This window comes from Trachypithecus francoisi, unplaced genomic scaffold (genome assembly GCF_009764315.1).
Source record: "Trachypithecus francoisi isolate TF-2019V2 unplaced genomic scaffold, Tfra_2.0 Lachesis_group6, whole genome shotgun sequence".
NCBI classification, from domain to species: Eukaryota; Metazoa; Chordata; class Mammalia; order Primates; family Cercopithecidae; genus Trachypithecus; species Trachypithecus francoisi.
This window is the reverse complement of record NW_022681471.1, coordinates 74,613,895-74,625,946: the sequence shown is the minus strand read 5'-3', so window position 1 is coordinate 74,625,946 and position 12,052 is coordinate 74,613,895.

Below are 12,052 nucleotides of genomic sequence, written 5' to 3'. Positions count from 1 at the left end.
CAATAGCAAGGCCAGGCATGGGGGCTCATGACTGTAATCACAACACTTTGGGAGGCAGAGGCAGGAGGATTGCTTGAGCCCAGGAATTTGAGCCCAGTCTGGGTAACATAAAGATACCCTGTCTCTACAAAAAAAAATTAGAACGTTAGCAAGGACAGTGGTGCATGCCTGTAGTCCCAGCTACTCAGGAGGCTAAAGCGGGAGGATCACTTCAGCCCAGTAGGTTGAGACTGCAGTGAGCTATGATCATGCCACTCCAGCCAGGGCAACACAGTGAGATATTGTCTCATAATAATAATAATAATAACAACTAGCAGAAGGAAAACTGGAAAATTTACACCTATATGGAAATTAAACAACACAGTTGAAAAACCAATGGGTCAAAGAAGAAATCAAAAGGGAAATTAGAAAATATCTTGAGACAAATGAAAATGAAAACACAGCATGACAAAACTTATGGGATGCAGCAAAAGCGGATGAAAGGGGTAAATGTCTTTGTTAACAAAGATGAAAGATCTTTGATTAAAAACCTATATTTACATCTCAAGGAATTAGAGAAAAAAGAACAAACTAAGCCCAAAATTGTAGAAGAAAGGAAATAATAAAGATTAGAGTAGAAATAAATGAAGCAGAGGCTAGAAGAACAATAGAAAAGACCAATGGAACTAAGAATTGTTTTTTGAAAAGAAATGAAATTGACAAACCCCTAGCTAGATTAAGAAAAAAAGAAGCCAGGTGCGGTGGCTCACGCCTGTAATCCCAGCACTTTGGGAGGCCAAGGTGGGCGGATTGCCTGAACTCAGGAGTTCGAGACCAGCCTGGGCAACACGGTGAAACCCCGTGCCTACTAAAATAAAAAAAAAAAAATTAGCCTGACGTAGTGGCGCACACCCCTGTAATTCCAGCTACTCTGGAGGCTGAGGTAGGAGAACTGCAAGAACCTGGGAGGTGGAGGTTGCATTGAGCCGAGATCACACCACTGCTCTCCAGACTGGGTGACAGTGTGAGATTCCATCTCAAAAAAAAAAAAAAAAAAAAGACCTAAAAAAAAAAATTAGAAATGAAAGAGGAGACATTACAACTGATGTCATAGAAATAAAAAGAATCATAAAAGACTACTATGAGACATTATATGCCAACAAATTGGGTAATCTGAAAGAACAGATAAAGTTCCAGAAACATGCAACCTATTAAGAAAGAATCATGAAGAAATAGAATCTGAACAGACCTATAACTAGTAAGGAAATTGAATCAGTAACTAAAAACTTTTTAACAAAGAAAAGCACAGGAAGTGATGGCTTTACTGAATAATTCTAACAAACATTTGTAGAAGAATTGTTACCAATCCTTCTCAAATGCTTCAGAAAAAATCAATAGGAGGCAATATTTCCAAATTCCTATTTGATGCTACAATAGCATCAAAAAATAAAATGGGAAAAACATAGTTAATGAAGTGAAAGACTAGTACACTTAAACAAGAAAATATTGCTGAAAGAAGTTAAAGAAGACACAAATAAATGGAGAAACATTACTTGTTCCTGTATTGGAAGAATTAATATTAAGATATCCAAAGTAATCTACAGGCTCAATGCAATCCCTACCAAGCTACCAATGGGATTTTAAATGAAAATAGAAAAACAAGCCTAAAATTCATACGGAACCACAAAAGACCCCAAATAGCCAAAACAATCTAAGAAAGAAAAAAAAAAAAACACAAGGCCTCATACTTCCTGACTTCAAAATATTTTACAAATCTACAGTAATCAAAACAGTATGGTATCTACATAAAGACAGACATGTAAACCATATAAACAGAATAGAGAACCCAGAAATAAACACAGGCATATACAGTCAACTGACCTTTGGCGAGGGTGCCAAGACTACACAAAAGAGAAAGAATAGTCTCTTTAACAAATGGTGTTGGTAAAACTGAATATCCACATACAAAAGAGGGAAATTGCACCCTAATCTTATAGTACATAAAAAAAACTCAAAATAGATGAAAAACACAATTGTAAACCTGAAACTAAAACTCCTAGAAGAAAAATGGGGAAAGCTTTGTAATATTGGTCTTGGCAATGATTTCTTAGATATGGCACTAAAGCACCAGCACCAAAACCAAAACTAGACAAGTGGGACTGCATTAAAGTAAACATTTTCTGTACAGCAAAAGAAACAAGCAACAGAGTGAAAAGGCAACCTACAGAATGGGAGAACATGTTTGCAAACCAATATATGATAAGAGAACATTATCCAAATATATCCAAAATATATAAGGAACTCCTACAACTCAGCAAAAATCTAAAATATCTCAATTTTAAAAATCATCCAGGGACTTGAATTTTTCCAAAGACAGCACACAAATAGCAAACAGATATATGAAAAGATGTTCGATATCATTAATCATCAGAGAAATGCAAATTAGATCCACAATAAGATATCACCTAGTGCCTGTTAAGATGGCCATTATTAAAACAAACAAAACGACAGGAAATAACAATTGTTGGTGAGGATGTGGAGAAATTGGAACTCTGCATTGTTGGTGGGAATGTAAAATGGTGCCACTGCTATAAATAAGAGTATGGAAACTCCTAAAAAATATTAAAAACAGAACTACTACATAATCCAGCAATGCTACTTCTGGGTATCTAAAAAATCAGAAGCAGGATCTCAAAGAGATATTTGTGCTCATATGTTCATTGCAGCATTATTCACAATAGCCAAGGGGTCAAAACAACCTAAATAACTATTGATGGATGACTGGATTAAAAACATGTGGTATACACACACAATGGAATATTATTCAGCCTTTAAAAATAAGGAAATTTTGTTTTATGCTGCAGTACGGATGAATCTTGGGACATTATACCAAGTGAAATAAGCTAGTCATAGGACAAATACTGCACAATTCCTTTCATGTGGTATTTAAAGCAGTCAAACATATAGAATCAGGGAGTAGAATAATGGTGGCTGGAGGCTTGGGAAAAGGGAAAATGTGAAGTTGCTGTTCAATGGGTATTGAGTTTTCTTCTGCAGGATGAAAAATTTCTAGAGATCTGTTGTACAGCAATGTGTATATAGTTAATAATACTGTACTGCGCACTTAATAATTTGTTAGGAGTATAGATCTCAAGAGATTTTTACCACAATAAAAAGAAAACAGAATAATTTCATTTATAATAGCATCCAAAGAATAAAATATTTATGAGTAAAATTTTGAAAGATGCAGAAGACATGTACATTGAGAATTATAAAACATCATTGAAATAAGTTAAAGGATGACCTAGATAAACGAAAACAAATGCCATTCTCATGGATTGAAAGACTTAATATTATTAATATGGCAATAATCCCCAAATTATAGTACATAGATACAATGGAATATTATTCAGCCATAAAAAGAAAGTAGGTACTGTTACATGGTGCAAGATGGATGAACCTTTATAATATACTCAGTGAAAGAAGCCAGATACAAAAGGTCTCATATTGTATGATTCCATTCATATAAAATGTCCAGAATAGGGAAATCCATAGAGATAGAGAGTAAGTAGATTAATGGTTTCCAGGGGATGGGGAGGTATGAATTGAAGCTAGTTGCTAACAAATCTGGTGATCATTCTTGTGATGTAAATATTCTGGTATTATATAGTGGTGACGGTTGCACATAATGAATATACTGAAAACCACTGAAGTGCAAACTTTAAAATTGTAAATTTTATATTATGTGCATTATATCTCAGTTAAAAAAACACTATGAGATACCTTAACACAGCCACCAGAACGGTTAATATTAAAAACGCTCCAACACCAAATATTATGAATGACGTGGAGCAACTGGAAATCTCATGCACTGGTGGGAATGTAAAATGGTACAATCACAAAATTTGACAGTTCTTTTGCAGTTAAACATATGCATTTCCTATGACCCAGGAATCTACACCTAAGTTGTTACTCATGAAGAATTTAAGCATATATGCCTGCGAAGACTTGTACACAAATACTCATAGCTGATTTATTCATAATAGCCACCATCTGGAAATAATCCACATGTCCATAACTTTACAGACTGTGATGTATTCATACAATAGATACTACTCAGCAATAAAATGAATGAAATTATTCATGTAACAACATAAATGAAGCTGTAACATATAATGAGTAAAAATTTATACATTGTTTAATTTACATGAAATTCTAGATTATACACTATGTTATTTCATTTCTATAAAAATGTAAACTATTTTATGTTAGGGAAAATCGGTGATTTCTCTACAGGACTGGAGCAGGGCATTGTTGGAGAAAGGTTATTGGGGAACTTTCTGAGGTGATGCTAACATTTTATATTTTGATGAGGTTTGGGTTATACAGATGTATGCATTTTCCAAAATTTAGTGAATGTACAATATGATTTGTGCGTTTCATTTTATGTATTTTTTTGAGACAGGGTATTTGTCTGTCACCCAGGCTGAAATGAAGTGGCATGATCATGGTTCACTGCAGCCTTGACCTCCCAGGCTCAAGTAATCCTTCTAGCTCAGCCTTCTGAGTCACTGGGACTAGAGGTGTGTGCCACCACGCCTGGCTAATTTTTTAATTTTTCTTTTTGTAGCGACGGGGTTTTGCTGTGTCCCAGACTGGTCCCAGACTCCTGGGCTCAAGTCAAGTGATCCTCCTGTCTCAGCCTCCCAAAGTTCTGGGATGCTGGGATTACAGACGTGAGCCACCACACTTGGTGTCATTTAATATAAATTTCTAATAAAAGCTAATCAGTATTGAACTCTAGTTAATTATATGCATGCTGATGTGTTTACAGGGAAATGTGCTGATGTCTGCAACTTACTCTGAAATGAAGCAAAACATAAGGTGAGTTAATAGACAGCTGGACAGACATATGATACAGCAACTATAGCAAACTATTCATGTTAGAATCAAAGGGATGAGTATTCACATGTTTATCATAATGCTTTCTGATTTTAATGTGTGTTTGAAAAAAAAAATCATCATAAAATGTCAGCAAAAAATCCAGACTTAGATACATCCTTATGAAGTTCCATACCCTCAATGAGAGAGGATCCTACAATCTCCCGGAAACAAAACAAAAACAAAACACAAATATGGAACAAAGGACCAAAAATTAAAATGGCACCAAAATAAGATCGGTATTGGACCTCTCCTTAGTAACTGTGGGTAACAGAAGACAGTGGAGAAATTCCCTCAGAATTCTGGGGAAATTAGAGTTTTGCTCTGTCGCCAAGACTGGAGTGCAGTGGCACCATCTCAGCTCACTGCAGCCTCCACCTCCCAGGTTTAAGTGATTCTTCCACCTCAGCCTCCGAGTAGCTGGGATTACAGGCACCTGCCACCATGCCTGACTAATTTTTTTTTGTATTTTTAGTAGAGATTGGTTTTCGCCATGTTGGCCAGGATGGTCTGCAACCCCTGACCTCAGGTGATCCGCCCGCCTTGGCCTCCCAAAGAGCTGTGATTACAGGCGTGAGCCACCGCACCCAGCCAGGTTTACCTATCTTAGAATTTATCACTAACAAAAGCTATAAGATTATTTACATAATGGATTAGAATAATCAGTTGCCCGGGCATAGTGGCAAATCATCTCATGACAGTGAGGGGAACACAGCCTTGGAATAAATTTGATATTATGGAGAGAGGCAGAAAGACCCCAAAACTTCGATGTTACCATGTAATCACTGATGAACCAACCTTTAAGCTTGCCTTCTCTATGGACTTTCTCTTATGTAACCTAATGTATTTCTCATTGTTATCTGATACAAAAAGCATGCATTACTTTTGTCAAAAAAAAAAAAAGTAAGTAACTTCAAGAAATAAAAAAGAGATGTACAAGAAAGTCATGAGCTAGATAGGGAGCAATCCATGAAGAATAAGAAAAGAGAATTTATTTGGTATTGATGATCAGAACATTCTTCAAATAGCATGGTTTTAGAGACATACAATTAGATTTCCTTCTCTGTGGGCTCAATTACACTACATGATTCTGCAGTGAACAATATTAGTATAATCCTAATAGTGTAAATACTGTTGTTTTTAGTATTTTATAAATAGTAAGCAAAAGCTTAAGCAGCATAATTATAACTATAGAAAAATTTAAGTGCCATAAATCTGGAGAGTTATAAAATTTTATCTGACATAGATTCTGGAGGTAGAGGGAGGATAGGGAATGAGGGAAAGTGAGAAGTTTAAATTATCTTATGTAAAGAGAGTCAAATGATAATCTCTAAGGTGAAGACTGCCTGAGTTCCAGTACTGGCTCTACCACTTATTTGCTTTGTGAACTTGGGCAAATTATTTAATCTCTCTGTGCCTCAGTTCCTTATCTATAAAATGAGGAAAATAATGGTACCTACATCACAAGATTGTTAGTAAGAGAAGTAAATTAATATTGCTATACAGGGCTTAAAAGACTATCTGTCATTTAGTAAGTGTTCAGTAAATATAGGTACTATTGTTTCTGTTATCTATCCAGAAACTGTGGTTAAAGTATGCTATTGAAAGTTATAAAAGTAATTCATAGGAGAATTTAAAATAATATTAACTCTAAAAATATGGGAGATAGGAGTAATGTAAATGAGCTAATTTCTTACCTTTCTTACCTTGGGTAAGGTACGAGTTATTAAAACAAAGAAATAGATAAGCATATTATTTAAGGTTATAGAGTAAACCACTTGAAGAATTAAAACTAAAAATGGTTAAAAATAGCTAACTCTGGGATGTGAGCCAGGAAGAAGAGCCAGAGATTTTACTTTTAATTTCATATACTCTGTTTTGTTCGAAAATTTTTGCTATTTGAATGCATTACTAATGTAAAAGCCTAATCTAATAAAATATAGCTTTTATTTTCAAGTGGCTGGCTCTCTTGTTAGGCAGTAGGTGCTAAAGTGAGGGTTATTTTTTTCTTTCTTTTTTTAAATTATACTTTAAGTCATGAGATACATGTGCAAAACGTGCAGGTTTGTTACATAGGTTTACACATACCATGGTGGTTTGCTGCACCCATCAACCCATCATCTACATTAGGTATTTATCCTAATGCTATGTCTCCCCTAGTCCCCCGCCCCCTGACAGGCCCCGTGTGTGATGTTCCCCTCCCTGTGTCCACGTGTTCTCATTGTTCAACTCCCACTTATGAGCGAGTACACGCAGTGTTTGGTTTTCTGTTCCTGTGTTAGTTTGCTGAGAATGATGGTTTCCAGCTTCATCCATGTCCCTGCAGAGGACATGAACTCATTCTTTTTTATGGCTGCATAGTATTCCATAGTGTATATGTGGCACATTTTCTTTATCCAGTCTATCATTGATTGGCATTTGGGTTGGTTCCAAGTCTTTGCTATTGTGAATAGTGCTGCAATAAACATACGTGTGCATGTGTCATTATAGCAGAATAATTTATAATCCTTTGGGTATATACCCAGTAATGGGATTGCTGGGTCAAATGGATTTCTGGTTCCACATCCTTGAGGAATTGCCACACTGTCTTCTAAAGAGCTTCTGCACAGCAAAAGAAACTATCATCAGAGTGAACAGGCAACCTATCGAATGGGAGCAAATTTTTGCAATCTACCCATCTGACAAAGGGCTAATATCCAGAATCTACAAAGAACTTAAACAAATTTACAAGAAAAAACAACCCCATCAAAAAGTGGGTGAAGGCTATGAGCAGACACTTCTCAAAAGAAGACATTTATGTGGCCAACAAACATATGAAAAAAGCACTCATCATCACTGGTGGTTAGAGAAATGTAAATCAAAACCACAATGAGATACCATCTCACACCAGTTACAATGGCAATCATTAAAAAGTCAGGAAACAACAGATGCTGGAGAGGATGTGGAGAAATAGGGATGCTTTTACCCTGTTGGTAGGAGTGCAAATTAGTTCAAACATTTTTTTCATTTTTTAAACTTTTTTTTCTGTCCCTTGTCTACCCTAAACTTTTTTTATTTATTTATTTTCTTTTTTTTTTTGAGACAGAGTCTCACTCTGCTGCCCAGGCTGGAGTGCAGTGGCATGATCTCAGCTCACTGCAACCTCTGGCTCACAGGTTCAAGCGATTCTCATGCCTGAGTCTCCCAAGTAGCTGGGATTACAGGTGTGTGCCACCACACCTGGCTAATTTTTGTATCTTCAGTAGAGACAGGTTTCATTATGTTGGCCAGACAGGTCTTGAACTCCTGACCTCAAGTGATCCACCCGCCTCAACCTCCCAAAGTGCTGGGATTACAGGCATGAACCACCACGCCCGGCCAAACCTTTCATTTTGAAATAATTATAGATTCACAAGAAGACACAGAGATAGCACATTCAAAAGAAGACGCAAAGATAGTACTGATTTCATTTTACTTAACTATAGAACAACCAGAAACTGAAATTGGTCAAGACAAGGAAACTGAAATTGGTACAACACTTGTGTATAATTCTGTGTCTCTTTTTTTCTCATGTATATATTTGTGTAACCATCACAGTAATTAAGAGACAGAACTATTTCATCACCACAAAACCTCCTTCATATTATCCTTTATAGTTACATACACCTCTTTGCCACATCCCTAAACTCTGGCAACCACTAACACTAAACTGTTCTCCATCTATGTAATTTTGTTATTTCAAGAATGTTATATACATGGAATCATGCAGTGTGATCTTTTGATATGGGCCTTTTACATTCAGCACAGTATCCTTCAGATCCATTGAGTTTTTGTGTGTATCGATAGTTCATTCCTTTTCAGTGCTGAATAGTAGTCCCTGGTGTATGTCTTAATTCATTTTGTGTTGCTATAAAGGAATACCTGAGGTAATTTATAAGAGGTTTTTTTGGCTCACAGTTCTGCAGGCTGTACAAGAGGTGTGGTGCCAGCATCTACCTCTACTGAGGACTTCAGGATGTTTCCACTCATGGCAGAAGGTGAAGGGGAACCAGCCTGTACATAAATCACATGGTGACAAAGGAAGAAAGAGAGAAGGTGAACATGCCAGGTTCTTCTCAATAACCAGCTCTTGTGGAACTAATAGTGAGAACTCACCCTCCCTCCCAGAGGGGGCATTAATCTGTTCACAAGGTATCTGCCCCCATGATACAAACATCTCCCATTAGGCCCCACTCCCAACAACTGGGATCAAATATCAACATGAGATTTGGAGGGGGCAAACATCTCGGGGTGTTCAATCTTTTGGCTTCCCTGAGGCCACACTGGAAGAAGAATTGTCTTGGGTCACACATAAAATACAGTAACACTAACGATAGCTGATTAGCTTAAAAAAAAAAATCGCTAAAAAATCTCATAATGTTTTAAGAAAGTTTACGAATTTCTGTTGGGCTGCATTCAAAGCTGTCCTGGACTTTATGTAGCCCATGGGCCGTGGGTTGGACAAACTCGATCTAAACTATAGGAGTATAGACATGCCACAGCTTGATTAATCATTTACCTATTGAAGGACATTTGGTTGTTTCCAGTTTTTGGCTATCATAAATAAAGCTGCTATTAACCATCATATGCAGGTTTTGTGTGAATGTAAATGTTCATTTTTCTGGGATAGATCCCCAGCAGTACAGTGGCTAGGTCATGTGATAATTATATGTTATACTTTTGAGAAACTGCCAAACTATTTTTCAGACCAGCTGTACCATATTAAATTTTCACCAGCAATGTTTGAATGATCCAATTTCTCTGCATCCTTTCCAAAATTTGGTATTGTCACTGTTTTTTATTTTGTCTACTCCAGTAAGTGTGTAGTGATATCTCGTTGTGATTTTAATTTGCATTTCCCTAATAGCTAGTGAAGTTAAATATATTTTCATGTAGGATTTTTGCCATCTGCTTACCTTCTTTATTGCAGCATTTGTTCAAATCGTTTGCCCATTTTCAAATTGGATGTTTGTTTTATTGTTCAGTTTTGAGAGATCTTTATATATCCTACATATGAGATCTTTGCAAGATTTGCATCTTGCAAGCATTTTCTCCTAGTTTTTAACTTATCTGTTAATCCTCTTAGCAGAATGTCTCCAGACTAAAAGTTTTAAATTTTAACGAAGTCCAATTTATACATTTTTAAATAGATTGTGCTTTTGGTGTCATGTCAAAAAATTCTTCATCAATCACCAGATCCCAAAGATTACTTATAGCTTTATGTTTTGTATTTAAATCTTGATCTATTTTGACTTCAGTTTTATTTTTTGCCTATGGATATGCAGTTGTTCCAGCATCATTTATTGAAAATGCTATCCTTCTTCCATTAAATTTATTTGCACCTTTTCCAAAAATCAGTTGAGCATAATTTTTCACTTCTATTTATGGTTCCCTGTTTTGTTCCATTCATCTATATGCATCTCGCTCTGCAAGCATCACACTTTCTTGATTCCTCTAGCCATATTGTAAGCCTTACAATTGGGTAGAATAATTCCTCCTACTTTATTCTTCTTTGTCAAGATTGTTTTAGTTATTCTACGGCTTGTGCATCTGTGCATAAATTTTAGAATAAGCTTGATTATAAAAAAGTTTTGTTGAGATTTGACAGGAATTGTCAAATCTCAACAAAATTGTCAACTAACCTATAAATCAGTTTAGGGAGAATTGATGTCTTTACTCTGTTGAATCTTCCAATCCATCAGCACAATATTTCTCTCCATTTATTAAGATATTCCTTAATCTCTTCATCAGTGTTTTGTTTTTTAGAGACAGAGTCTTGCTCTGTTGCCCAGGCTGGAGTGCAGTGGTGCAATCATAGTTCAGTGTAACCTTGAACTTCTGGGCTGATGTTATCCTCCTGCCTCGGCCTTCCACAGGCACTCACCACCATGCCTAACTTTTTTTTGGGGGGGGGTGGGAGTGGTAGAGACAAGGACACACTATGTTGCTTAAGCTTGTTTCAAACTCCTGGCCCCAAGCAATCCTCCTGCCTCGGCCTCCCAAAGTGCTTGGATTATAGGCATGACCATTGCACCTGGTCTGTTTTGTATTTTTCAGCATACAGATCCTATACATGTACTTTTGCTTGTTTGTTTGAGACAGGGTCTTGCTGTCACCCAGGTTGGAGTGCTATGGTGCAATCACGGCTCACTGCAATCTTGACCTCCCAGGCTCAAGCAATCCTTTTATCTCCCCAGTAGTTGGGACTACAGGTGCACGCCACCATGTCTGGCTAATTTTTATTTTTATTACTTTTTTTTAAGTAGAGAGGAGGTCTCATTATGTGCCCAGGCTGATCTTGAACTCCTGGACTCAAGCAATCTCACCACCTTGGCCTCCCAAAGTGTTGAGTTTATAGGCATGAACCAGTGTGCAAAGCCTTACATATTTTTTTTGAACTTATACTTAATAAAATTTAAATACATGTTTCAAGTTTACTTATCTTAAATTGGCAGACACAATTTCAGATATTGCTTCAACATACTTATTTCATTTCTTTTGGAAATGTACCCAAAAGTGGGTTGCTGGATCATATGGTAGTTATAATTTTAATTTTTTGAGGAACCTCCATACTGTTTTCCATATTGGTTGTACTGATTTACATCTCCACTAATAGTGTACAAGGTTGTCTTTTCTCTATATCCTTGCCAATATTTTTATATCTTTAATTAAAAAATTCTTTCATTTTAGTGTTTGTGAGTACTTAGTAGGTATATATATTTATGGGGTACATGAGATGTTTTGATACAGGTATGCAATGTGTAATCACATCATGTAAAATGAGGTATCCATTCCCTCAAGTATTTATCCTTTGTGTTACAAGCAATCCAAGTATATTCTCAGTTATTTAAAAATGTACAATTCGGCTTTGGGAGGCCGAGGCAGGCGGATCATGAGGTCAGGAGATTGAGACCATCCTGGCTAACACGTTGAAACCCCGTCTGGGCCGGGTGCGGTGGCTCAAGCCTGTAATCCCAGCACTTTGGGAGGCTGAGACGGGCGGATCACGAGGTCAGGAGATTGAGACCATCCCGGCTAACACGGTGAAACCCCGTCTCTACTAAAAAATACAAAAAACTAGCCGGGCAAGGTGGCGGGCGCCTGTAGTCCCAGC